This window comes from Anabrus simplex, chromosome 4 (assembly GCF_040414725.1).
Source record: "Anabrus simplex isolate iqAnaSimp1 chromosome 4, ASM4041472v1, whole genome shotgun sequence".
NCBI classification, from domain to species: domain Eukaryota; kingdom Metazoa; phylum Arthropoda; class Insecta; order Orthoptera; family Tettigoniidae; genus Anabrus; species Anabrus simplex.
In genome coordinates this window covers 80,670,293-80,697,497 of record NC_090268.1, presented here as the reverse complement: position 1 = coordinate 80,697,497, position 27,205 = coordinate 80,670,293, and the positions used below count along the sequence as shown (strand labels likewise).

The 27,205-nt window shown below is 40.7% G+C and overlaps 1 long non-coding RNA gene across 1 annotated transcript in view; it reads left to right on the top strand.

The window, feature by feature from the left end:
• LOC136872426 (uncharacterized) overlaps positions 1-27,205 on the top strand; it is a 43,018-nt gene that overhangs the window by 7,114 nt on the left and 8,699 nt on the right. Inside the window, exon 2 of the long non-coding RNA XR_010859890.2 lies at positions 15,077-15,398. This is a non-coding gene — a long non-coding RNA (uncharacterized lncRNA). The remainder of the gene's footprint in view (positions 1-15,076; positions 15,399-27,205) is intronic.

Here is a 27,205-nt window from a genome sequence, read left to right as displayed (position 1 = left end):
CCTCAAATAGCATCACCAAAGGCTATGCAGTTATAGGGAAACCACAAAAACCAATGGCAGTACCAAAATGAGGCGTACTAGGCAAGATGAGTGCAGTAGTTTGCCATTGCTTTCGTCACTGGGCCAGACAGTGCTATTGTAGCACAACTAACCCTATGAGCAACACCTTTCATGACACTCAGACACACTGGTTGTGCTCTGAATGTCATTAATCAGCACCACCCATACCCCAGCAGCTTCCATATTGTCACAGCCATGGATGAGACTGGAACTTCAGCGGGAGCTAAACTTTGCTTTGGCCTGTGCCAAGAGATGGATGCAAAAGTACTGTAACCATCAAGAAATGACAGCAGGCAGTACCTAGTAAATATGAATACTAAATCTACAGTACACTATAAAGCTAGAAGCACAGAATATACTACTACTACAGGACCCGTGCTGTTCCACAGCGTTGACTATAAATAAGTCAGAAAAGTATTCTTGAGATGCCTGTCGTAGCCCTATTGTTTTGCCTGCCCCGTTCAGTGGTTTTATGAACATTTAATAAAAAGGGCGTTCTGGTATGCCGCAGTTCGTCCATCGTGTCTGTTTGGTAAAAATCTATCCATAATTATATTCGCTAGTGTATCCTGCAGTTCTTGATGTAAAGCTTGGTATTGTGTCGTCGTAAAAGGCAATGATATTTTTCATCGCAAGTCTTCTATATAGAACGGTTGTCTTGCGAGCTCATAAATTAGTCTGGAAGGAGAGCTTTTGCCAGGCAGATAACTGTAAGATACATACAGTACATAGCCTTCACTCATTCTAGTGTAGCTAGTTTATCTTTCGATGGGTGTTCCCAGATAATGTCTAAGGTGTATGTCGCAGCATTTAAGTTATTAAGGAACCCTCTGCCATCTGTTGAATATATTTGGAAGCTGGGAAAGGTTAGAAAATGAGCATCTAGCAAGAAATAGTACCGTATTGTTCCATGATCAGAGAAAGTGTATATTCTCTGGCTTGACTGGTAGTAATCAAACATAGCTGCATGTAATGACATAAGGTTGAAAGTAGCCTACTGTATCAGATAGAAGTGTCGGTCGCTTAGCAACCTGCTAAGTAGCCTACAGAATGTACTGCGGGTAGGGTAAGCCTTCACCTGCAATTATTGGAGTGATGATTTAATGATTTTATTTGATTACTCGTAGTTGGCTGTTTGAGATCTATCAATGTCTTATGATTCACCGACAGGTAATTCCGGAGAGAATAAAACAAAAAATGAAGCAAATCGATCCAGTAGAACGGACGGACAGATTTTGCAAATCTAGTAAAAATAAAACTGTTTTAATAAGTAGATAACGAAAATGACTGAATAAATAATCTACAACCCACAGTAGTTCTCAAATGTGGATAAGCACGCTAATAAGGCCGCTACACACGTTCAATTCGGCTTGTCAATTCGATGTGAACAAGCTGAATTGACCGTGTGTATGCAAAAGTTTGTTCAAACGATGTGAGCTCAAGCCAGAAATTTGAACTGATGGCATGATGGAAATTCATCATTTTTGCTTGACAAGCCGAATTGATCGTGTGTGTGGGAGCGTCAGTTCAGTTCCTAAAATCAGCTGTTCTGCGCATGCGCACCAGCGATTGGCAAGTGCCCCGCGTATTTTTTGCCGTGTGCGTAGTCAGTACATTGATAGCCCTTTTTCAAGTGACACCAGGCTTTGCTAAAGTAGTTTTTTTTATTTACATTTATTTACCTCTAAAGATTATCATAAAGTGAAACGTGAGGCAGCTTATAACAAGCTCGTACAAAAAGTTAGAGATAGATCCTCTTGCCAACAAAACACTAATGACAAAGATAAACAGTTTGAAAAATCATTTCGTAAAGAACTGTGTAAAACGGACAGTTTGGTTAGTGGAATGAGTGCAGACGACGGGTATGTACCTAAAATATGGTACTTCGATCAATTGTTATTTCTGACGGATCAAGAGGTGCCAATGATGTCCAAATCTTCATTATCAGTGTCCTTTATCAACGGAGAAACACGAGACAGCAAATCTAGATATGTTTCTTCGTTCATCCGGAAATAATTAGGCCAATCCTTGTGGTGAAACCGAAGCTTTTTTAAAAGGTTAACATGAGAGTACTGGGCTCGTTATAAAAGCCAGTCTTTAACCCACACATTCCGCTTGAATTGGCGCTTTCTTTTCACAATTAAACAAGCCACTGCACCATACATCAGTAATAACTCATCGTCCGAAAACATTAAGTTGCAATTTCCAGAACACAAGCACGACCAAATTTTGGAGTTAACCACATCGAATTGACACACCAAACTGAACGTGTGTATGTGATTGCTGCGTCAGATTTGTCAATTCTGACAAGCCGAATTGAACGTGTAGCGGGCTTTAGCGTTCTCTCCAAATACTTCCCGCAAAATAGTACGCTCATTCTTCAGCTGGCCTGTTAACATTCTAACCAAAGAGAATGGGTATTCTAACGACTTGACACAAATGATCGACACGCCTTCATGCGACCCCCCTCCCCCCCTACTTACACGCGAAATGAGTAACCTATTCATTAGTGAAGGCGACCACAGCCATGACGTTTCCTCTAAAATAAGTCTAGTTTCAAGGCCACATAGTGCACTTCATTTTTCGGTAGAGCCAATACAGTTTATCCATTGTTTTAGTTGATTCAGGGCAAAATTTGCCCAACTTGGGACATACCCCTGTAAAATCCCCCATTAGTTCGGAACTGTGAAATTTATAGAAATCAAAAGTATCTCTTGAGTGACTCATGATTTCAAGCTATATCCTTACATTTCAGCTCAATCGGTCCAATAGTTTTAAAGTCTATCCGGAACAAATGGGCACCATCTCGTTTTTAATATTGTATCTATACATACGAGTTTTGTCTGTCCATTGCTCAGAATTTAAAAAGAATCTCATTTTTGTATCGAACGTGTCCACAGTAACAAGGAAATGCACTTTTAAAAATTTTCAGTCATCTCTGTATGTACGCGCACCACGAGAAAATGAACATAATTGAATGAAAATCGGTATATAAGGTCGGGAAAAATGCCTGTACAATCTAGGCTATAAATAATTTTATTCACGCTGAGTGAAATGGTAGTTGAGGGGAAGGCCTAAAATTTAATTCACACCCAATCGGTGGAGGACGCAGCCGAAGAATACTCACGGTATCCCCTGCCTGTCGTAAGAGGCGACTAAAAAGGGCGACCAAGGGATGACATTAGAACCATGAAACTACTTGTGCTTAGTACCATTACATGAGGAACAGCATGGGTCGACGTTACTTGCAGTTAGTACCACCATGTGTGGATCTACGTTACCAATGAGTACTGCCTTCACGTGAGGAACACCACGGTTCTGTGGTTAGTAGGGTCTAATGAAATGAAATGTCGTATGGCTTTTAGTGCCCGGATATCCCAGGACGGGTTCGGCTTGCCAGTTGCAGGTCTTTCTATTTGACATCCGTAGGCGACCTGCGCGTCGTGATGAGGATAGATAAACGTCTTTATTGGCGTAGTTAAGGCCATTGGGCCTTCTCTTACGCTAAACCAATTAGTATATATTAGTCATAAGTAATACTACTTTAATTAATACTAGAAGACACAATTAAAACACAATCAAAATAAAACTGAAATAACATTCCAGCACAGTAGGACATATACAACAGCAATAATAATAATAATAATAATAATAATAATAATAATAATAATAATAATAATAATAATAATAATAATAATAATAGCTAGTAATGATTTTGTAGTAGCACGATCACTGAAAGGCCAGAAATTCACAGGTCAGTCGTATCCTGTTATACCTCTTAACGCTCTTTTAAATGACACTGTAGTTGTTATTCCTCTGACGTCGTCCGGTAAACTATTCCATTCTCGTGCGGCAGACACCGAGAATGAGCTGTTATATGTGGCAGTTCGATGGTGAGGGATGGTGAGCAGGTTGGATGTTTGAGCCCTTGTATGTCTGTCATGAACATTTGAGAAGTAATGGAAACGTGAAGAAAGGTAAGATGGGGAAGATGAAGTAAGAACTCGATGGAGGAGAGACAAAGTATGATGGTTACGACGAACATGGAGTCACGACCACTCTAATTTTAGGAAAGATGCTGACACGTGGTCATATTTTCTTAAGCTGCATATATATCTCACACATGCATTTTGAGCGCGCTATAGCCTTAGGGAAAATTGCGGCCTGACATCATTGAAAACATCACAGTAGTCAAAATGTGGCATTACAAGGGCTTCAATTAATTTCTTTTTAAGCTTTATTGGAAATATATGTTTATATTTATAGAAAGAATGTAAAGCTGAGTGAACTTTTTGACAGATATGTAAGACATGTGCAGACCAAGTCATGCGTTCGTCCATGATAACACCGAGATTCTTCACTTGTGATACAAAAGGAATTGGAACATCCTGCAGGATTACTCTTGGCAACGGACGTTTAGTTATACTTGTTATTTGACTTTGATGGCCAAGAAGGATTACTTGCGACTTTGTAGGGTTCAATTTCAGGCCGTGCGCAGCAGACCAATCACTAACAGACTGTAAGTCAATATTTAGTAAGTCGATATTTTCCTGGAGGTCTCGTGCTGTAGAGTCGGTGTAGAGTTGAAGATCGTCAGCGTACATATGGTATTTGCAGTGTCTTAAATTGGATGATATGTCATTCACAAAGAGTGCGAAAAGAAGAGGACCAAGTTCAGAGCCTTGAGGGACTCCTCTCTTCACGTGGCACCACGAGGAAACGATTCCATTATTACCTTTCACACATTGTTGACGTCCGTGAAGATAAGACTGCATCCAAGCAATCGTACTCTGAGAAAATATAGAGCCCTCAGTTTTACAAGTAAGATGTCAATGTCTACGCTTGTCAATGTCTACGCTGATGATGATGATGATGATGAAAACACATACACCCAGCTCCCGTGCCGTAGGAAATAACCAATTAAGGTTAAAATCCCCGACCCTGCCGGGAATCGAACCCGGGACCCTCTGAACCGAAGGCCAGTACGCTGACCGTTCAGCCAACGAGTCGGACGTAGGGTCTACTGCCGTGTGTATTCCACCGAAGCGGGGGAGCGGGCATTCGGCTGCGCGAACTAATGTCCATGTACCATAACGTTGTATTGGAATGTGTCGGTTCCCCTGGGTTCAGAATGGATCTGCGCTACCTATGAGTAGTACCACTTTACGAGAAACACCATGGGTGCACGTTGCCTGTGATTAGTACCACTGTGTGAGAAAAACCACGGGTTTGGCTTGCGCCCGTGGTAAGTACCGTACCACTATGTGCGAAAACCATGGGTGTGCATTACCTGAGAGTAGCTCAATTGTGACGAATACCATGGGTTTGTATTACCTGTGAGTGATGCCATTGTGTGTGCGACATATGATAGGTCTAAATTTATGTGATTATTAGTACCACCGTTAAACACCATGAGTCTACGTTACCTGTGATTAGTACCACTATAGGAGGAACACCATGGTTCTACCTCCCAGTGATCAGTACCATTATGAGGGACCGGCGACCGGGATTTTGGACCCCTTTAGATAATAATGCATCATCCCAGTAATTCAGACTTCGTGAATTGAATCCACTGATAGTTTTTGTTTCACTATCATCATTCGTTTTAGATTTTCATCAGTGGATACATTTTGAAGTTTAAATTTTCGTTTCGTTCACCTCTCACTATTAGGGGCCGATGACCTAGCTGTTAGTCCTCTTTAAACAACAAACAGAATCGAAATTTAATTCTCAAATGTTTGTTAGTGGCCCTATCGATAAACACTACATAACTAGGGGAATGATTTTTTTTTTCACGTTAACGATAAACGCGACAAAATATATTTTAAAGCGATTTTGAAATATCTTGAATCATATGATTTTGATGAAGAAATTAGTAATTTTGTTTTCGCGGATTACAACGAATTAAAGCGACAATGCCAGTTTAAAGCGAAATTAACTTATTTTGCGGTTAAGTGCGAAAATACAGCGAAATTCATGGAAAATAACTCTTGATCTTGAAATTGTATTCCAATATCACGCGCGCGCGCGCGCGCGCGCGCGCGTGTGTGTGTGTGTGTGTGTGTGAAGGGAAACAAGACAGAATAAGGATTTCTAATTTCGACAAAAGCATCTCTTCGTATTAATATTCTGTAAAATCCCTTAATGGTATGGTCATAATAGGGTGAAAGCTATGGCCATGTAGTGTGAAAGGGTAATTTATGTAATTTTAATTGGGCCTATATTATATTTCTAATAAAGATTATAGAGGAATAATTGATGATTATCAATATTTCTACTCTTTATGTATCTTTCACATAGATAATTCACAAATCTCACGAATAAGCCTTTTAGGAAAGCATTAAAGCGAAATAACGCGAAAAATTGTTTCCTTTTCGCGAAATCGAACGTAAATTAATGCAAAAAAATCATGCCTCTAACAAAACTAAAGTTATATAGAATTAATTTTCCGATCATTTATGTCTTATGCATTTTTTTACCGTACCGGCTATGATAAGAGATATTAATGATTTTGTATTTCTGTTGCTAAGTCCATATCAACGCCAAGCCATGAGAAAATGGGTAAACAGAATTTAGTGAACGGCATGTAGAGTCGGGGAATAAGAAACTAGTCTAGGCTACGAATGTTATTCACTCTGGATCAAATGGTAGTTCCGGGGAAGGCGCCTAAAATGTAATTTTTACATAATGTTATTGGTACTATCGAAAAGTATTACATAACAAAAGTTATAGAGAATACAATTTCCGGTCATTTATATTAAATTCGGTTTTACCGTATCGGCTATGATGAGAGTGGTATTTCCGAGTCGGAAGACAAAATGTGAAGACCTGCAATATCGAAAGCTCATAAAATTGATCGACAGAAAAATTACATTGAGCATTGTTGTGATGTTCTTTCTCTTCCGCTGCCACTCATCTCCGATAGACGGTATTACAGTTGGGTACCGAGTATAATCGCCTGCCTGAATATTGGTCGGGAAATAGCTGGGGAAGTAGATAACTTTCTTCTTTAGCATGCTATTCCTCTGGTTCATACATTTTCTGATACTGCTGGTACGTAACACACTGGTTCATCGTAGTATTCCAGCTATTCGATCCATACTCTGAGGCGTTGATTGGAATGATCAGTGTGCGCACTTAACGGAATAATGGCAGAGGAGTGTTCACGGCTGTCTGCGGCCTGGTCATACCAGCTCTGGAACTTTGGACTGTTAGATCGGCAGCGTAGTGCTGTTCGTTAAGAGAATGTGTGATTTTTCATTTAATCGAGTATTTCAAATGACAGCATTGCTTTTAATCGCAACATTCCTACTGACGTCATAATGACCTATGTTGATTTCAATTGGGAAAACCGATAAGACCGTCTTTCTGAGGATGTAAAAAGGCAGGTGGAGAGGGAGAGTCTGCCATTATAATGAACTCTCCAACTGGATTGTGACTGATGGTAGCTGTTACAATGAAAATGTCCTCACCCAGTCTTCATATGAGAAAAGACGTATGACGACTTCCCCGTAGCGTTTCTGGGGTAACGTTAAGAGGTATTCAATTTAATACAATTTTACTCACAACGTGTACACTACCTAATCTAGAATTCTGTATACAATGTAGAATTCCGTAGCGAAGCACATCAGCTGGTAGATTAAGGTATTACTACAGTAGCGTAGCAGGATCGGCCGATGGTGGGTGGGTGGGGGTTATAGTTACAAAACGCTCATGGAACACAATCAAGGTGCGTTTGTGATGCGCGCAAACAAGATGTGTTATAAGGACAGTGATGCAAGCTAATTATGTTGATATTCAGATTGCAGTACATTAGTCTTACATTAAAATACAGAGCAAGAAATATACGATCAAGATCAACAGTTTTACAGCGAATTGTATGCTCAGTTTACGAACTAAAATTCAATTTTCGAGACTTCGTAGAAAATATATTCAACAAATCTGTTGGTTTTATAATTATGTCTCTGAATGTTCGTTTAGTTTGTCAGTTTGTTTTTCTTGTAAAAATTCCATGGGGGAAGTTCTAATCCCCGATAACCCCCCGCTGGTTACACCCATGCCTTATATGCATAAGTGATGGATGAATACTGATAACATGGACGCAGAATTCCCCTGACAAAAGAGCTCTTTACCGGGCGATTTGGCCGTGCGGTTAGGAACGCACAGCTGTGAGCTTGTATCCTGGAGATAATGGAGTCGAACCCCACTGTCGGCAGCCCTGAAGATGGTTTTATATGGTTTTCCATTTCCACACCAGGCAAATTCCGGGGCTGTACCTTAGACACGGTCGCTTCCTTCCCGATCCTAGACCTTTCCTATTCCATCGTCGCCATAAGACCTTTCTGTGTCGGTGTTATTTCAAAGTAGCAGTTCAGCTTTGTTTATCCTATCTGTTTTGCTCAGGTACGAATTTGATCCCGAGTCTCCCTTGGTCTTGTGGAACTCTTAAAATGTAATATGAGAGACCACCATGGTGAGGATAAAGCAGAGGCCGCGGGTGGTTTGTTGTGCAAATTACAAATATGAGTCAAATAAGCAAGTGATGCGTGGAAAACATTTGCCATAATCCATGCTTCAGACGGAATTTTGTACAAATTTGCAAGATGCAAACGAACGCAGTTCAGAAATGATTGAAATGATTGTGCATTTTTACAGTAAATACCCCGACGATACCAGGTCCCAACGCATTCAACACGCAAAATAATTTAATGAAACATGTGATGGTGGTGGTGATTATTGTTTTAAGAGGAAGTAAAACTACGGTGGGCAACCATCCTCTACAGGGTATAACACTAATATGAGAGAAGAAATAGAAGGGATCAGACACTTCCAAAATTAAGGTATCGGTCAAAGAAAGACAAGGTCCACGAAGGCTGTGAAAATGAGACTCCCTAGGATTCGCAAACCTAATACCGTCGGGGTCGGAAAAGAACAAGAGTTGACCAGGGACGGTCGGATAAGATAGATGAAAGTGAGGACCCCAGCACAGGTGGAAGCAATTCCAGGACTCAACTAAGGGCCCTATGGTAACTTACGCACGCTCCCAAGTTCAGAGCCCATAGGGGTCCCTTTTACTCGCCTCTTATGACAAGAGATACAGCGGGCGTTATTCTACTCGCGCCACCCACAGCGGGATGAAACAGGTGATATTAGTTACCAACATATATACATATTCATGACCCTCCGTGGCTCAGGCGGCCTCTCACAACTGGATACCGTGGTTCAAATGCCGGTCACTTCATGTGATATTTGTGCTGGACAAAGCTGAGGCGGGACAGGTTTTTCTCCAGGTACTCCGGTTTTCCCTGTCATCTTTCATTACAGCAACACTCCATTAACACTTCATCTCATGTCAGTCATTTACCACTGCCCCAGATGAGTGCGGCACACTTCCTATTCTCACCGCTAGAACGGGGTTTCATTCATTCCATTCCTGACCCGGTCGAATGACTGGAAACAGGCTGTGGATTTTCATATATACATATTCATGCCTCTTTGTAAACTTGAACAATGGCGATGAATAGACTCGCCAGGAATCGAACCGAAACGTTCCTCTATGTAACTAATAATAATAATGTTATTTGTTTTACGTCCCACTAACTACTTTTTAAGGTCTTCGGAGACGCCGAGGTGCCGGAATTTAGTCCCGCAGGAGTTCTTTAACGTGCCAGTAAATCTACCGACACTGGGCTGTCGTATTTGAGCACCTTCAAATACCACCGGACTGAGCCAGGATCGAACCTGCCAAGTTGGGGTTAGAAGGCCAGCGCCTTGACCGTCTGAGCCACTCAGCCCTCTATGTAACAATGTACTGACCACGGTATTGCAAAAGCTTTCTTTGACCTATAAAACATTATTGGCGGCATTTGCAAATGTACAATGAAGTTGTAGAATATAACTGAATCTATTTAAACTAATATTCTTTGCGTTTTTTCAATGCATATTTTGGTATTGAATCTTACTCATTTATTTAGCCTAAATAATTTAAAACATACAGGCATACAATATAATAGTAATTAAAATCAAGAATGCTGTATGTTACAAATACAGTATCTACATACCGGTAATTATTGGCTGACAAGGAGGGAGGGGAAGGAAGGAAGGAAGGTAAAGTACATAAATACAGTGGCGTGCACTGAACCCCATCTACCCCAGTGTTGCTGGGTAAATATTTCGTATTTATATTTTATTAATATTCCTTAGAACGCTTTTTACAAAGTTTAAACAACTGCGAACATTTAAGCCAAGCCAAGTACAGCTATCGCAATAATCCGCTCGCGCTACCGCAGTTCAGCTTTTTCAGCGAGCGGCGCGAAAAAGAGCTACCCCAGAAAAATTTTAGTCGCTTGGTTGAGGCATGCACTTGAAGCTTCTTTGTCCTGGGAGCGGGGCGGGGTGTGGGCCCTCCCCCGACAGCAATTTACGGGGACAGGCCAGCTAGCTTGGGTAAGGGATGTTAGTTTTATACTTGACACTGGAAGTTTTCAGCGCCACACACTAGAGACTACAAGAAAAAATGTTAACAGTATAGCCACTTGCACATCGTCTTGCTAATAAAAATACAGCCAGTTTATGAAATCAATTGTAATACAGAATAATATATATTTTTTATTATTATTTTTTATTATTTTTATTATTATTAATAAAATTGAACACAAACACATACATAAATACTATGCTCTTTGCAGATGATCAGTTTATCCTGCAGGATGATGAAGATAAACTCCAGAAATCAATACATCAGTTAAACACCATTTGTAAAAGTTACTGGCCTAATCTTCGGCTATCCAGAACAAAAACCAAAGTTATGGCATGGCAAGGGAAATATCCTATCAGAGCGAAGATAGTAATCGACAATCAACCAGTAGAACAAGTCACAAATTTTAAGTACCTTGGTTGTGAAATGTCTTTTAATGATGATGACGAGGTGAAGAAGAAGAAGAAGAAGAAGAAGAAGAAGAAGAAGAAGAAGAAGAAGAAGAAGAAGAAGAAGAAGCAGCTTCATCGATTTCAATATATGTGTGGGACAATTCGCCGAACACTGAAAGGGAACGTAAGAGAAGATACTCAACTTAAATTCTATAAGACTATGGCTGTACCAACTTTGCTATATGGAAGTGAGACATGGGTAGATAAAATAAGCTATAGGAATAAAATACAATCATCTGAAATGAGATTCCTAAGATCAGTGAAAGGATACTCCCTAAAAGATAAAATACGAAATGAAGAGATAAGACACAAATTAAATATATTCTCAATGAATGAAAGAATATTCCAAAACAGGATAAATTGGAAAAACCACGTTCTGAGGATGGATAACGACAGAATCCCAAAACTTGCCCTGGAATACCATCCTACAGGGAGAAGAGATATTGGTCGTCCTATGAAGAGATGGAATGAAATCTGAGGTCGGAACAGGCTATTAGCCTAATCCATGAAGAGGAAGTAATATATTTTTGGATTTCGGCATGTATACAGTTTTTTGAGCAATTTATTGATGGCATGTGTAGAGTATGTTTTCCGATAGCCGCAGAAAAATATTTAGGTTGCCCAGCATGAACCCAGAGCTAAGCGCGAAGTAAAAGAATTGTTTATAGTGTTATATAGTGGAAGTTCCTCTTGGATTACAGGTGAAGTTTTCGTGAGTTCTGTGCCATTCTTTGGTGCACGTATACTCACTAAGCGAGTAAAATTGTATTGGTCATATCCACAGTACCGAGCTCGATAGCTGTAGTCGCTTAAGTGCGGCCAGTATCCAGTATTCGGGAGATAGTAGGTTCGAACCTCACTGTTGGCAGCCCTGAAAATGGTTTTCCGTGGTTTCCCATTTTCACACCAGGAAAATGCTGGGGCTGTACCTTAAGGCCACGGCCGCTCCCTTCCCACTCCTAGCCCTTTGCTGTCCCATCGTCGCCATAAGACCTGTCTGTGTCGGTGCGACGTAAAGCAAGTAGCATATCCACAATAACAAGGAAATGCACTTATTACTTTTCCGTAAGTTCTGTAATGTATGTATGTACACGCATCACGAGAAAACGGCTGAAGAGAATTTCATGAAAATCGGTATGCAAATTCGGGGGATGAGCCACTACAATATCATTTTATTCACGCGGAGTGAAATAGTAGTTTAGGGGAAGGCCCTAAAATTAAATTCTCAAATATTAGTGGTCCTATCGATGAATACTACATAACTAAAGTTACATAGAATTAAATTTCCGATCATTTATGTCTTATACATGTTTACCGTACCGGCTATGATAACATAGATATTCATGAATTTAGATTTTTGTTGCTAAGTCCACATCAACGCCGAGCCACGAGAAAATGGGTGAACATAATTTACTGAAAATCGGTATATAGAGTCGAGGAAGAAGAAACTATAGTCTAAGCTATAAAGAATATTACTGACCCCGGATGAAATGGTAGTTTAGGGGTAGGCGCCTAGAATTTAATTTTTAAATACCAATGTTATTGGTCCTATAGAAAAGTACTACATACGGTAACGAAAGTTATAGAGATTACAATTTCCGATCATTTATGTTTTATTCATTTTACCGTACCGACTATGATAAAGAGTGGTATTTCAGTCAGAAGAAAACTAAATGTGAAGGCCTACAATATCGAAAGCGCATAACATTGATCAACAATAACATTACATTGACCATTGTTTGTGATGTTCTTTGCTTCTTATGGTGCCCTCAACTCCGATAGATGGGATTACTGTTGCGTACCGAAAATAACAGCCTGACTGAATATTGGCGGGGAAAAGCTGGGGAGTTAGAGAACTTTTTTCTGTAGCATGCCATTCGTCTGGTTCGTACATTGTCTGATACTGATGGTACGTAACACATTGGTTCATCATAGTATTCCAGCTATTCGATCCCTACTCTGACGCACTGTTTCGATTGAGCAGTGTGCACATTTGGCAGAGGCTCACTTAGTTCGCTAGTTGCTTTACGTCGCACCGACACAGATAGGTCTTATGGCGACGATGGGACAGGGAAGGGCTAGGAGTGAGAAGGAAGCGGCCGTGGCCTTAATTAAGGTACAGCCCCAGCATTTGCCTGGTGTGAAAATGAGAAACCACGGAAAACCATTTTCAGGGCTGCCGACAGTGTGGTTCGAACCTACTATCTCCCGAATACTATACACTGGCCGCACTTAAGCGACTGCAGCTATCGAGCTCGGTGTTCACTTAGTAGTATGACCTGGTCTAGAATAACAATTTAGGCCTATTCCAAATTATAGCACTACAATTCACTAAATTCAAAATTCAACCCTAAAAAGAGCCGTTTCTTAAGAAAAGCGCCTTCCTCTTCACTTTTATTAAATTCTACATTCATTTTATTCCAAATTAGCAGCGAAGAGGGGTTTTCACCTCTGGCTTGGAGGAAAAATTTGTCTCCGAGTCGGATAAATTTTTCCGCCGCCAGTGTAGTGAAATGCGATTTTTCGACTCGTCGGGTACTCCTAGGATACAAATTAGTAAAAGGGCATAGATTTGCCCTGGGACACTCCACTATGCGACACCCCCATCCCTCGCCGACGAATGTAAACGGGTCACGGCTGTCTGCGGCTTGGTCATTCCAGCTCTGGAACTTTGGACTGTTAGATCGGCAGCGTAGTACTGTTCGTTAAAAGTGAGAAAATACGTGGTTTTTTCATTTATTTCATATTGTTTTTAATCGCGTCATTCCTACTGACGTCATTGTAATGACCTATGTTCATTTCACATGGGAAAACCATGAAGACAGTCTTTCTCAGGATGTAAAAAAGCAGGTGGACAGTGAGCGTCTGCCATTATAATGAAAACTCCACAACCTGATTGTGACTGATGGTAGGCAAGCGGGCCTACCATTACAATGAATATTCCCTAACCCAGTCTTCATATGAGAAAAGACGTTAGATGACTTCTCCGTCGCGTTTCTAGGGTAACGTTAAGAGCTATGCAATATAATACAATCTTGCTCACAAGGTGTACACTACCTAGCATAGAATTCTGTATACAACGTAGAATTCCGTAGCGAAGCACGGGTACATCAGCTAGTGTTAAATAAAATACTCAGTGGCACGCGTCATAGGTTCGCCATCTGTCCTAGATTATATAACATTGTTAACGTCTGGGACAAAATAAATATTTAGTGTAACAATAGCCTAATTACTGGAGGAGGAGGAAGAAGATGAAGAGAAGTGGTATCTATTTTAATTAATTGCAGTAAACGAACGCTCTCTACCCAGTTTCAGGCGATACGGAACTTTGGGATGGGAGTACTCTATTCTACTGCCAAGAGTCCCGCCCGATCACCCGACCCGCATGGAACTTAAGTGGGGGACGTGGAATAGTCCCATAGTTTAGTCTCGCTCACATCATTGTCTCCAAGTAACATAAGCATATTTAGAAAGTGAATAATGGAAAGAGTAGGTCAGGAATGTACACTCATCCGCACAAAAAATTGGGTGGCAACGAAATATTTACATTCTCGAAACGCGAGGATATTCAACTGTGTATAGGCGGTGTCCGAAGAGATGATGCTTAACATCTTGCCACTTTCACAATATGTTGAGTGTACCTATATGAAGGTATTAACGATTTGGTTTATAAAGATAAACAGTAGTAAATATTCGTATTACAAAGAAAGAAACGTTTAAAATAGAGGAGGGATATGACAATACATTCTTAAGTGACTACATCACTAATTTCTAAGTTAACGAATATATCGAAGTTGTCGCTTTAATGTAAGTCGAGGGTACATCTCAACCAAGCTTAGAGACAAGGTAGACATTACAGTAAAATCTGTGGACAGGCTCTGATCTGTGGACTGCAAAACCCCGCGTGGCGGGGAATCCAGATGCTCAAGTGGTTTAAACACTGGAGGACTTTCTAGAGGGCTAATATAAACTGTTTCTGGATAGTTTAAAGTTTTCTGTTTACTGATTTTTGTGCCATCTGTAGCTATTTCTTGCCAGTCACGTTCAAGCCTATGACACATACTGTGGCCAAATTTCGCTGTTACAGTGCCTAACATTACACCTGAGGCCACGAGTAGGCAACCTGGGAGAAATGCCGACGCGGGGTTGGGGCCCGCCTTGCCCCGACTAAGACTCCAAACTCTACCCTATTTGGACCTGTCATCGTGGGAAGATGCTAGGATGCAGTACTCAGTACTTCCACTCAATCCTTGGGCGGGACCTTGCTCTTGGGTCTTTACCTCTCATCAACCCGGCTTCAGCTGCCTCCAATAATACTGGAAAGATGGTATTTCAGGGTACTCATGGGGTCCGAGCATCACATCTGGACATCGGCCGCTGCGGTTGCTCCTGCCGTCAACCTGTTTCTGGTTAGTTTGAAGTTTTTTGCTAATTTTTGTGCCACATGTAGCTACTTCTTGACGGATACAGTATTTGAGTCTCTTTTTTTTTGCACTGTCAAGAGCATAATGTAGTTTCCATCGAAGCCCCAGTCTCATTTATGATTGTGGCAATATGGACGCTGCTGAAGTATGGGTGGTGCTGAGTAATGACATCTGGAGCACAATTAGTGCATCTGAATGTTGAGGGAAGGTGCTACTCATAAGGCGATTGTGCTGCAATAGCAATTTCTGGCCCAGCGAAGAAAGCAACGACAAACTACTTCATTCCTCATTATCCCTTGTACGTGTCATTTTGGCACTGCCATCGGTTTTCGTACAGCTGTGTAACTTTCGGTGGTGGTAAGGGAAAGTTTATTTTTCCAATTTATTACGTAATATCGTATGTCCCTAATTTTAAGAGAAAAGTTTTCAGTTTCCACGAAAATAGGGGTACAAATGAAATAATTAATACGAACAACAAATGCATATTTATCCATTTTTCTCAGTTTTAGGCTAGACTTGAGCAAAAAACAAAGGTTCTGTACTGTTGAATCATGTTTCAACAGCATTGTAACATCATTGCACCTATGTATTTTCTTGATTTTTTTTTTTCCTCGTAAATTTCAAACTCGCAACCATTGACTGACAAACGTCCTATTTACGAGGATTTAAAATGGAAGCATTCTCCCCCACCTTTTGTCTTTTCTCTCTTAGGAAGAGGTAGGGGGTCGGGGACTTGCAGATGACGAAACGAAGAATGGGAGGGGGGGATGAGAATTTTGAAGTAAACGGTGGTGGGTAGAGACGAGAGCAAACTTAAATGCACCTCCCCCCCCCCCACCCCGCCGCGATCGTCCTACGTCGAGATGTCATAGCACATTATGTTGCAAATATTGTCTACTTTACGTATTTCTAGGCATTTCCCGAAAGTACGCAAAAAAGGCTTTTTTTAAATCCACATTTATGGGGGTTCTCAATTTCGATGGGTAGCGAGAGGAAATTTCGGTGGGAAATTAAAAATTGATTCAGCGACCCAATATAGTCATTTTCCAGAACGTCCACGAGTTTTTTCAGGTAAAATCACTTATTGTCTGGACTAAACCTATAAGACAAAGTTAACAAAACAGGAAATAAATAAGTAAATAGACACAAGATGAGAACGGATGCAAACTATCAGCCTGTCACTCTAAAGGCTGTAATATCGCGACACGCTTGAAGCTGTCCTTTACTTTGTGGCATACATACTACACAGTTTATCTGCGAAATAAAACTATCTTTAATAGTTAACAAAATAGGTTTAACACATATTTTGCTAATGTGAGTGGATGTGCAATTGCGATGTACCTGCCAGGTTTCAATCCAATCGGAGTGTCCAATTGACGTTTCCTCGTCGGTGTGAAGCGAAGGGATGGCAATTACGAGTCCCTTACCTTGTCGATCCCTATTTGTTTCCCTGGGTTGGGGGACTGCTTCCTGCTGACAGTCTTAACAGATGGCCGAGCTTACTGCATTGCTGCCAGTATACCCTGGAGTCTTGGCCTTGCTCAGATGGTGGAAAGCAGACCTCAGGGTTCCATTCGCTCGTGACAGCTCGTACCCTCGCCGATGACGTCCAAGCTGCTGTCATCTTCGTTGCCTCTATTCGCTAGGCGATGGTGAGGGCCTTCTTGAGGAAATGTTTTGCACAGTCCGTGAAGTCCGTGGACAAAGGTGTAGGCAGCCTCTTGCTGAAAGTGCTCTGGAGGCAAGCCCTCAAAAGCCTTAAACCGGACGTTCTACCTCCACGGCAAATTCCTGCAGCCATTTGCCCACATGCTGTGTCTTCAGTTGGATTTGATAGGCGGTTGTAAGCTGGCGATCTTTGTAGTGTCCCCACGATGTCTTTGCAAACAGTGCCTGATCGGATACTGTGTAGCACGTCCGTCGCTCGTCCATGCAGCCTGGCGATGAATAGTATGGCTCTCGCCTCCGGCGACTACCCATTATGGCTGGCCATTGTCCCAAACTGTGTCCACTACCCCTGCTTGACAGGCCTCAGTCTGGTTTCTACGGCAGTCACCCTGTCCTGTTTCGCCTCATCTCGTGCTTCAAATCTAGAATACCGGAGTTCACAAACTGAGAAATGGCCACTTTTTCGGGAATTTCATTAGGCCAAATTTCATGCTTCCAGTTTCAAACATGGGACTCAATGAGAAGTTGTTCAGCTGTTTTTCTATCTTCACGTACATCCTGCATGTCGCTTTTTAATCTTGTTTGAAAAGCGTGCACTCCTTCCTACAACTTCTACTGTCCTCTCTGCAGTTCGCCGTTCCTGACTAGCTTTAAATTCAACCTCAAAACCACGGGTCTGCGCCGTGGTCTACGTTACATAGGAACAGTACCATTATACGAGGAACACTACGGGTCTGGGCGTTGCTTGCGATAAGTGTCATCGTATACATTCCACCGGTCGGTGCCAATGTGTTCAGAATGGGTCTGCGTTACCTATGACTAGTACCACTTTGAGAAACACCTGGGTCTACGTTGTATGAGATTAGTTCCACTAAGGGCCGGTTCTACCACCTACGGGTAAAGTAGCGCGCAACTTGCCCTCCGCGTAAAAGGATATTTCCGTTCGACCACTCCCAGGTAGCGCTATCGGCAGCATAAATCGTAGTCAACCCGGCGCGTAATTTATCTGCCACTTCGAGGGCCCGATAAGACTTAAACCTGCCGGGCAAGTTCTGAGAGTTGAACATTCATAAGCTGTATTTCTGGTCATGTACAGCTTAAATTAACTTAGTATATTGATAAAAAGCACGATACCGTAACAAGTGATCGATACAGTATTGCAGGATTTTTAACATTAATGCTTCCTTCGAGTTGCAACGGTCACACCAGCCTCGCGCATCGACAGCTTCGGGGACATATTTTACACGTCAAGCTTTCGCAAAGAAACTCTATAAGGATATAAAATCAAAACCTATCTGGAAATCATATCAAATGGGCTTTAATTTTATAATTTTAATTTTTCAGACACCAGGTCTCTATTACCCCGAAGCGTTCTCGTAGCGTTATGGTTAAAGAGCACGCTTCATAATAAGATATGCAGGTTAGTCTTCATTTTTTCAATCAACCACTACTGATCTGCATTTAGGGCAGTCGCCCAGGTGGCAGATTCCCTATTTGTTGTCTTCCTAGCCTTTTCTTAAATGATTGCAAAGAAATTGGAAATTTATTGAACATCTCCCTTGGTAATTTATTCCAATCCCTAACTCCCCTTCCTATAAACGAATATTTGCCTCAATTTGTCCTCTTGAATTCCAACTTTATCTTCATATTGTGATCTTTCCTACTTTTCAATACACCACTCATATTCGTCTACTGATGTGTTCCCACGCCATCTCTCCACTGATAGGTCAGAATATACCACTTAGTTGAGCAGCTCGTCTCCTTTCTCCCAAGTCTTCCCAGCCCAAACTTTGCAACATTTTTGTAACGCTACTCTGTCAGAAATCACCCAGAACAAATCCAGCTGCTTTTCTTTGGATTTTTTCCAGTTCCTGAATCAAGTAATCCTGGTGAGGGTCCCATACACTGGAACCATACTCTAGTTGGGGTCTCACCAGAGACAAATATGCTCTCTCCTTTACATCCTTACTACAACCCCTAAATACCCTCATAACAACCATGTGCAGAGATCTGTACCCTTTATTTACAATTATACTTACGTGATTAGTGATTACCCCAATGAAGATCTTTCCTTATATTTATACCTAGGTATTTACAATGATCCCCAAAGGGAACTTACACACCATGAACGCAGTAATTAAAACTGAGGACTTTTCCTATTTGTGAAACTCACAACCTGACTTTTATCCCCGTTTCTACTGTCCATCTCACATTATCGAGGTCATTTTGCAGTTGCTCACAATCTTGTAATTTATTACTCTGTACAGAATATCTGTGAAAAGCCTTATCTCTGATTCCACTTCTTTACAAATCATTGATATATATAAGAAAACATACAGGTCCAATAATACTGCCATGAGGAATTCCTCTCTTAATTATTACAGGGACAGATAAAGCTTCACCTACTTTAATTCTCTGAGTTCTATTTTCTAGAAACAGATTCACCCATTCAGTCACTCTTTTGTCAAGTCCAATTGCACTAATTTTTGCCAGAAGTTTCCCATGATCTGTCCTATCAAATGCCTTAGACAGGTCAATTGCGATACAGTCCAATTGACCTGAATCCAGGATATCTGCTATATCTTGCTGGAATGCTAAAAGTTGAGCTTCAGTGGAATAACCTTTCCTAAACCCAAACTGCCTTCTATCAAACCAGTTATTAATTTTGCAAACATGTCTTCTATAATTAGAAAGAAAGCTTACATACAATGATGTCAAACTGACTGGCCTGTAATTTTCAGCTTTATCACCCTTTCCTTTATATACAGGGGCTACTATAACAACTCTCCATTCATTTGGTAAAGTTCCTTCATGCAAACAATAATCAAACAAGTACTTCAGATATGGTACTGTATCCCAACCCATTGTCTTTAGTATATCCCCCAAAACCTTATCCCAATTCCAGCTGCTTTTCTAGTTTTCAACTTTTGTATCTTACTGTAAATGTCATTGCTGTCATAGGTAAATTTTAATACTTCTTCAGTATAAGTCACCTTATCTGGACATTATCCTTGTAACCAACAATCTTTACATACTGCTGACAGAATACTTCTGCCTTTTGAAGATCCTTGCCTACACACTCCTTATTCATTAATGATTCCTGGAATCTCCTCCTTTGAGCCTGTTTCTGCCTAAGTACCTATACATACTCTTCCATTTTTCACTAAAATTTGTATGGCCACCAATTATGCTTGCCATCATGTTATCCTTAGCTGACTTCTTTGCTAGATTTAATTTCCTAGTAAGTTCCTTCAATTTCTCCTTACTTCCACAGCCATTTCTTACTCTATTTCTTTCCAACCTGCACCTCCTTAGTCTCTTTACTTCCCTGTTAAAATATAGTGGATCTTTACCAATCCTTACCACCTTTAAAGGTACAAACCTATTTTCACATTCCTCAACAATTGCTTTAAACCCATCCCAGAGTCTGTTTACATTTTTATTTATAGTTTTCCACCGATCATAGTTGCTTATTAAAAACTCCCTCATGCCTGTTTTATCAGCCATGTGGTATTGCCTAATAGTCCTAATTTTAATATCTTCCTTTCACATTTATTTTTAAACTTTTTTGTAGCTTACAAATTCTTTTTTCACCAGAATGAATACTCACCCTCCTACTATTCCTATCCTATCTCTACGATACACCCTCCAGTTCCCTGAGAATTTCTGCATCCGTTATATCATTTCTCAGCCATGATTCAACTCCTATTACAATATCTGGTAAGTATATATCTATTAAATTACTTAATTCAATTCCTTTGTTTACAGTTGAGCATTAACATTTTTAAGTTATCCCTACTTGATTTCCATTTCCCTGTTCCCTTAACACCGCTCCCTAGGCCACCCTGTTTCCCTGAATGTATCTCCCTATCACCCTTCTAAACAAATTTCCTAACTTACATGTACCACTGCGGTGTAAGTGAAGGCCATCTGAGTGCAGATCCCTATTTCCTACCCACCCATTAAGATCTAGAAATCTCACTCCGTTTCTCGCATACCCACTCCATAGTCTAATTTAAATCCCCAATCACCTTCCAGTCAGTATCCCTCCTATACAGTATTCCACTGATAACAATCTCCACTTCCTTAAACTTCATCTGTGCTGCATTTACCAGGTCCACACATCCCCAACTATGTTGGTACTTACACCTGCTTGTCTTACGTTAGTACGAACGTGAAACACTACCACCTTCTCCTTTCCCTCCTTCTCTTCTACTTTCCTCAACATCTGCCTTAACCTAAATCCTGGATAACACTCTACCCTGGTACCCTTTCCTCGACACACTTTCCCGACATGCCTAACGATAGAATCCCCCATGACCAGAGTCTCAACCCTACCCACCTCATTTGATTCCCTCCCCTCCTCGCCAGTCCTATCTTTCCTGACAGCTGCCGAATATTATTTGTTTTCATAGTGGGAAGGCAGGGATGAAATGGCTTCAGAGAGAGTAAGATTAGCATGGAGTGTTGGTAAGGTACCTTCAGATTGGACAAAAGCAGTAATTGCACCTATCTATAAGCAAGGGAACAGGAAGGATTGCAACAACTATCGAGGTATCTCATTGATCAGTACACCAGGCGTATTGACTGGCATCTTGGAAGGGAGTGCGATCAGTGGTTGAGAAGTTGGATGAAAACCAGTGTGGTTTGAGACCACAGAGGGGCTATCAGGATCAGATTTTCAGTATGCGCCAGGTAATTGAAACATGCTACGAGAGGAATAGACAGCTGTGTTCATTTCGTAGATCTAGAGAACGCATAAGACAGGGTACCGGTACCGAGGGAAAAGATGTTCACCATACTGGGAGACTATGGAATTAAAATCAATCAAAGGCATTTATTTTGACAATTGGGCTTCAGTGAAAATTGATGGTAGAATGAGTTTTTGGTTCCGGCTACTCAAAGGTGTTAAGACAAGGCTGCAATCTTTCACCTTTGCTGTTCGCAGTGTACATGGATCATCTGCTGAAAGGTATAAAGTGGTAGGGAGGGATTCACTTACGTAGAAATGTAGTAAGCAGTCTGCCCTATGCTGATGACATGGTCTTAATGGAGGATTGTGCCGAAAGCTTGCATTCTAATATCCTGGAAGTTGAAAATAGGTGCAATGTGTATGGCATGAAAACTAGCCTTTTGAATACTAAACTGATGTCTGTAGGTAAGAAATTCAACAGAATTGAATGTCAGATTGGTGATACAAAGCTAGAACAGATAGATAATTTCAAGTATTTAGGTTGTGTGTTCTCTCAGGATGGTAATAAATTGAGATTGAATCAAGGTTTAGTAAAGCTAATGCAGTGAGCTCGCAGTTGCGATCAACAGTATTCTGTAAGAAGGAAGTCAGCTCCTGGACGAAACTATCTTCATATCAGTCTGTTTTCAGACAAACTTTGCTTTACGGGAGCGAAAACTGGGTGGACTCAGGATATTCAAAAGTTAGAAGTAACAGACATGAAAGTAGCGAACGATTGCTGGTACAAACAGATGGGAACATTGGCAGGAGGGCACTCGGAATGAGAAGATAAAGGCTAAGTTAGGAATGAACTCGATGGATGAATCTATACGCATAAATTGGCTTCGGTGGTGGGGTAATGTGAGGCGATTGGAGGAGTGTAGGTTACCTAGGGGAATAATGGACTCTGTTATGGAGGGTAAGAGAAGTGGAGGGAGACCAAGAAGACGATGGTTAGATTCGGTTTCTAATGATTTAAGAGGTATAGAACTAAATGAGGCCGCGGCACTAGTTGCAAATAGTGTGGCAATGTTTATTAAGTTCACAGAGGCTTGCAGACTGAACGCCGAAAGGATAATGGTCTATAATAATTTATAGACCTGTACCAGGCCTCTTGAGAGGCCACACACTATTATTATTATTATTATTATTATTATTATTATTATTATTATTATTATTATTATTATTATTAGTTAAGGTTGTCTCTTTTTAACAATTATATTTTGTTGAAACAGTAGTAGGGCCTATATGATGCCATAATCCCTGTACAAGTTTTGATTTGACAAGCCATACATTTTGATTGGTTTCAAATAGAGAATCACTTGTTCTGATCAAATTAGTCGTATATTGAGTATATAACTCCAGGACACTAAGAACTGGCATGGCTTGTAGAGCGACCTGGTTATAAACCAAAAGGAACTCACATTATAGAACACATTCGTGCTGCACGTGTTTACGTATCTGCATCATAGACGGTGCTACTATATCCTCGGCATCTATTCCGGAATCTCGTACCTGATTCCCCAGGCATAATAGACTCTTTGCGATTCCAGTCGCAGCAATGATAGTGACCGGGAGGACTTCGTCCAATCTTCACAGCTTGTGATGTAGCCACGTCACTGTGGTGAAGTAGCATACACTCATCGCCTGCCTAGCCCGCCCATTTATAGTGCTGGGTGCCTGTGGGACGGAATTCCCAGCGTGAGCACCTCTGCTATAGACAAAATTTCTCACCAGCTTCGCTCTTTATATAGGCCAGTGGAAGATTCTTGCAGTTTCCACTTCCAGATTATTCTGGGTGCCTGTCCCTTATTAGACAGCTACTTCTAAGGAGCTTCCTTATTGTGATCTATTTACTGGCAGTTGTCCTTATACTCCCTGCTTTCATTGTCACATATTTAAAAATGCAAACCTACATTTTGAGGTCTTATAAAACTAAAGTCCCTTTAACTCACGAAAGCTCAAATTATTTTTATTAATACATTTTTAGTGAAATCCATTTCACAAATATAAATACTAGAATTTTGAAAGTATTGCACTGTTTCGATATGGATGCTAGACATTGCTTAAAATAGAAATCTGAATTTATTTATATCAATAACAGAATGACTGTTTTAAGATTCTTCATGTTCGTTTTATTTATGAAGTATTTTAAGTGTGAAAATGTAAACTGCTGAAGAATATTTACTCAGATAAGAGTTGCAGCAAACGTCGAATATGTAACGCAGTTACATGAGGCTGCAAGTAAACTAGCGTGGAGGAAATCACCCCGAAGTAACACACAGAAACATAAGCTCACTGGACAAAATAATTAGTCATTCCTGGAGAAATTATTGCAAGCATCATTTAATACTGTGTAACTCTGCCTCTGGACTTGATAACTGCCTGGATTCGGTTAGGAAGTGAGTGCACAAGGTTGTGCAGGTACGTCGCATCCAGGTTAAGCCACTCGCTGAGGATTTGATCGCGCAATTCCACCAAATTACAGGGATGCTGATGTCTGTATTTTACCTGCTGCTCCAACAGATTTTCAATGGGGTTCAAGTAAGGTGATTTTGCAGGCAAATAGAGATGTAATAGGGTGGGGGAGTGTTCATAAAACCAGTCACATATGCGTCCAGTCTGATGAACTTTGCTGTTGTCATCTTGAAAAATCGAGGTATCGATAGTATACTCATCATGCAGATATTGATTGAAAGGCAACACCTGATCATCTAAACTGTTTAAATAAACATGCTGGTTCATGTTAGTTGTCACCTCAGTCAGCGGGACCAATCAATGGTATGAAAAACACCCCCAAAACAGCAGACCGACCTCCAGCTTGAACTTGACCTTGCACACATCCAGGATGAAATGCTTCATTTGGCCTTCTGTACACTCGATGTGCATCATTGGAATACAGGCAAAAACTTAATTTGTAAGACTATATTCTGCCAGTCAACTACTGTCCATGTTTGATTTCTAGCCCGTTGAAGACTCTCAGCTTTGTGCCTGCGTGAGCAATGGCCTTTAGCAAAGTGACGGACTCCAAATGTTAATTGCATGCACTTCCCATCGTAATGTTTTTGCTAATAGGTTGGGATGGACCTTCATTCACACTCCTTGAAACGTCTCTCCGGTCCCTGTCAGGAATTTCTCAGACCACAATTCCGACATGTTTCCAGGCCATGTGTAGTACACCACTATTTGTAGATACATTAAACAGTCCGCTGAGAAACGCCAACAAATCCAGCAACTTCATGCACCGTATCGCCGTGGGCACAGCCAAACATGATTGCCCCTTTTTGCCACTCTGTCACATCCTTACATCTACCCATGTTGACGTACGTCTGCTTGAAACATTAATTTCTTGCCGATTGCTACTGCCTTATCCTCACGTAGAGACAGTGCACGTGCGGTTGAGCATAGGACTCGTTTGCTGCACCATCTATCGAGGCTTAACGATCCATCTGTGCGCACGCACTACGGTGGCTAATATTTTGTCCAACGAGCTTGAAAAACAAATATCCAGGTAAGAGGCTTATAAGCATGTAAGTGCATTCTCTAGTCACAAAACACAGGGGTAAAACAAGGCAAGGGAACCAAAATACTGCTAACAAAATAAAGAAAACAAATAGAATGCTTCACACACAATAGACCCAAGGAAAACAAATTAAAGCTGACTTACCTGGTGTCAAGATGTACCACGGTGACATCACAACACAAGGTAGACAATGCACTGGATCCCAGCAAAATGAAAATAGAGGGACAGGACCAAAGAGGATATAATAGAAGAGATGTAACTCAATGATGAATTTCGGTACCAAGCCACAAGGTGCTAGTAGATTCAGTTCGAAATTTGAGAACGCCACAGTGCGCATTACTGTTATCAACAGATAGCGCAGAGAAGTAACATCCAGCGTAGTGACACACACATCCGGTTATGCTTACAGCTCCTCCTCCCCCCCTCCCCCCCCCCTCCTGACGATTATAAGGCAGTTCTACTACTTCCATGCCCAATACATTGTAATTCATATATTTTTATTTTCAAGTACTTACTATGTTGTAAAAAGTGATCTGATACCCCTAGTTCATATGGCATACCATGTTATTGAGAACATAACCTCACCTTAAAGCAGCTTTAAATTTGAATGAATGATTGGCACATAAACACAAAGCTGATATTATAACAAATAAGAAATCCCTTCAAAAGCAAGACTGCAGAGCACACCATATGCAAGAGAATAGGGTATCACATCAATATCCAAATACCACATGAAAATAAAAATAACAGAATTAAATGCATTGACACAGGAAATATATAGAAATACATTATTATAGAATCATTCAGCTTCCAGCCCCTGAGGTGTATTGAAACACGAAATACAGGATTTCAGGAGGACTGGTGAAGATTTATTTCTAATAAACAAGCACAAGGAACAAAGATTTACAGCACAAGCACTTGGAATTCAAACAACACAAATAGTAGCATCATGGGAACTATCGCTTAAAATCAATATTAGTTCGAACAAGGTTAATCAACTGGGTAAAGTCAGATTGAATGAAATCCAGCAATATTATCTCCATAATACTGTACTTGACATTATACAAGTAATTCTTTGTCAGAAGGGCCCACTGATTGAGGTTAGACTTGAAATACTTCACTTAGAGACAAACAGCCTTTAGTTATTAAAATCGCTCTTTCCATGCCTACTTGCCTGCCATCTACAGAACCTTCCTACAACTATCTACTCGTGAATGACCTCCAGCGCCATCTAAATTTTTGGAAAGGAACTACCTGAAGCTAGCTACAGATTGGAACCATAAGCCCCATTAAACTTTCACCGGGGTGGACAGGACCTAATTGTACACGCATACCTAGATACAACCCCTCAAATGAATAACTCTCAAAATCCCATTGAAATACAATAGGAATTTAATAGAAATAAGAAGTTACATTAAAATTGGAACATATGCTAAGCTTATAGTTATGCACTTCGGTGGGTTTTCTTAATATAAAGTCTAGGTGAATTAACATCAAACAAAAATGAGAAGTGGTAATTCAACTTCAGCAAATTATACCTTTCCCCGATACTACATAATCTGAACATAGATGGAGGGATATCTTAAAACAGAATAGTCAATTCTGGTGGAAAAAAAAGCACTAAATATTTATACTGAAACATCATACTTTGAAGTCCTATCATTCTTCTATTACCTTTTAATACAGATAATTTTAGGATACATCACTAGTTCCTATTACAATTTAAGGTCAAGCTAAGCAACTTCCAACTGTAATTCCTTTCCTATTCACACCCAATAGAAAGAATAAAACAGCAAAAGAAAATTTGGAGAATGTCTCATAAACACAATGTCATACCCATATTTGCCCCAGGATATAACTCAAATGTCA